We start from the raw sequence: 2,900 nt of genomic DNA on the forward strand, positions 1-2,900 counted from the left end.
TATATATATATATATATATATATATATATACACATATATATCTTAGATAGGTTTCGGCTAGTATAGGCCCAGGCCATGTCGAATTTAATAGCACCACCTGTATGTGAGTATTTGTGTGCGCCCACCTCTCTTTTTTTGTTTTGTTTTTTTACATTAACTTCTAATATAATAGTAATTTTCACCATCTGAAATGTATTTGTAGAAATTTTCATTTAAAAATATACTTTTTTCTTAAAGTTATGAGGAAACAAACTCGGTTGGGGTGCGATTGCTATCTGTTTCGCATTTTAACAACAGGATTTAAGGGGAATAACTCGGCCTTTCTTATTGACAGTTTTGTTGGGGTTTTTTTTGTTGTTGTTTATAACGAACTAATTATTTTATTACGTACATAACAAGCATGTACATGGTACATATATTATATAAAATCACATTAAAATACAAATCCTAAACCGAAAAAGAAAAAAGGTAAGCATGGGCAAAGAAAGAAAGAGAAAGAAGAAAAACGGGGAAAAGAGGAAGAAAGAAACAAAATACATCAAGTCAACACCAATTGGCTGCACCCCACAAGGTTAGTTTAGTAGTTTAGTCGGGGATTAAACTATTCGACCCCGAAAAGATGAAAGGTAGAGTCGACGCCAGTGATATTTGGATTCAGAACGTTAAGAGGCGGGGAAAATGCGGTGCATTTTGGTTATCTCACCCCCATTAAAATATTGAGTTATCTCACCGCGTTTTATGAGAAATATCGGTACTTTTGGTTGTTTCCCTCAACTAAAAAAAATTGTTTAACCCTTAATAAAACAACTAGAAAAAAGTGAAACGATGAAACCTCGTTTTGTATCTATCTGATAATATTTTTTATGACAAATCATACAAAATTGAAAAGATTAATACACATGAAAACTGAAAAAAAAAATTACTGCAGAGTTTAATGACCACCCCCGAGAACCCAGTTTCCACAAAAACTGTTTGCCGGGAGCTGCACAAAGCCGGATTTCACGAGAGGGCTGCAATCAGAAAGCCACTAGCTTCAAAAACAAATGTTGCAAAGTGTTTAGAATGGAGTAAAAATCTACTGAATTGGTCCCTAGAGCAGTGGAAGAATGTTATTTTCTCGGACGAGTCATCCTTTACTTTATTTCCGACCACTTCCTGAGTATACGTGTGGCGACAGCCAAAAGAAGCATTTGACCCAGACTGACTTCTTCTAACTGTTAAACATGGAGGAGGATCTGTGATGATCTTGGGAGGAGGGGCTATATCTTGGAAATCCGCCGGCCCAATGGGTCCCCTTCGTGGCAGAATTAATAGTCAAGACTATTTAAGCATTTTATCTGATCAAATTCATCCTATCGTTGCAGAACTGTTTCCGGAGGGAAACGCAATCTTTCAAGATGATAATGCACCAATTCACACAGCTAAAGTTGTTACTGAATGGCACGAGAAACATTCTAGAAACGTTGAACATTTTATCTGACCTCCACAGTCCCCAGATCTCAATATTATTGAACATTTATGGTGCATTTTAGAAAAACAAGTAAGGAGTCGATATCCTCCATCATCATCACTACAAGAACTGGAGACTGTTTTAGCTGAAGAATGGACAAAATATTCCTTTAGAAACAATTCAAACTTTGTACGAGTCCATACCTCGTAGAATTCAAGCTGTAATTACTGCCAAAGGCGGTCCTACCCCATGTTAAAATTAATTTGTTTGAAATTTTAAGGTGTTTCCATTATTTTGTCCAACCCCTGTACGTTAATATTTACAGAATGCAATTTTAAACTAATATTGGTTGCATAACAAATAACGAATTAATAAATATATAATCACCAGCATATATACAGTTTGGGGACATTTTATAAGGTGACTAGGAATTTTTAAAGAAACAAAAAAAAATCGTTTTGCAGACTTGTTTTAATGTTTTCGCCAAAAAGAAAAGAAAAACATTCTATTTTGCATTGAAGTTAACCAACAATTATCTCCCTTACATCGAGGCGAAACAAGGGAGATAAACCAGACAATAGAAACAACTTTTCTAATTGTGTGTGTGTTTGTGCGTGCGTAAGTTATTTTTCTCAGTTTTTGGGACTGTAACCATGCTAAAAGTCTGGTACTTATTCCATCCGTCACTTTTTGCCGAAGCCTTAAGTTACAAGGACATAAGCAAACCAACACCGTTGGTCAGGTGGTGGTGGTGGAGATCAAACACTAACACAAAGTAACACACACACACACACACACACACACACAGAGGAGTGGCTGTGTGGTAAGTAGCTTGCTTACCAGCGACATCGTTCTCTGTTCAGTCCCACTGCGTGGCACTTTGGTCAAGTGTCTCCTACTATAGCCATATGGAATAAGAGTAATTCTGGGTATGAAAACATCCTCTTCTTTTCCACATCCAGAGAGAATGGTGGGCTCAATAACATATCGCATCATCTTCTTTAACAGCAGGCATGTCCCATTGCAGAGTGTTGGTGGATCCGAATTCCTCAGTAACATTACTGGAGTTCTCACTTTAAGTTCCAAACCATGGGACGGTAGTGCTGGAGGTTCGGATGAATTGAGAAATTCTGTAGGATAATTTAACTCCTATTCTGGATCTTGGATTGTATCGACTAACTTATAGATGTGAGGACTTCCAGGAAAGCAATTTTACTTACGGTGCTGTTTTTTGGAACCAGTATTGCTCTTTTACACAGCCAATTGAGATTGGGATGATTTTTCGACCAACGGAGGATCTCCTCTTTGGAGATATTATTTCAAGAAATACGATGTAATAAAATGAGATGACAATCGTACATTAATAATAAAATGACAATAAAAAAAGGTAAATAATATCAATATCTTAGCAAATTTTAGGAAATACATACAATGAACTGAGATGACACTA

Source organism: Octopus bimaculoides, chromosome 25 (assembly GCF_001194135.2).
Source record: "Octopus bimaculoides isolate UCB-OBI-ISO-001 chromosome 25, ASM119413v2, whole genome shotgun sequence".
Lineage (NCBI taxonomy): Eukaryota > Metazoa > Mollusca > Cephalopoda > Octopoda > Octopodidae > Octopus > Octopus bimaculoides.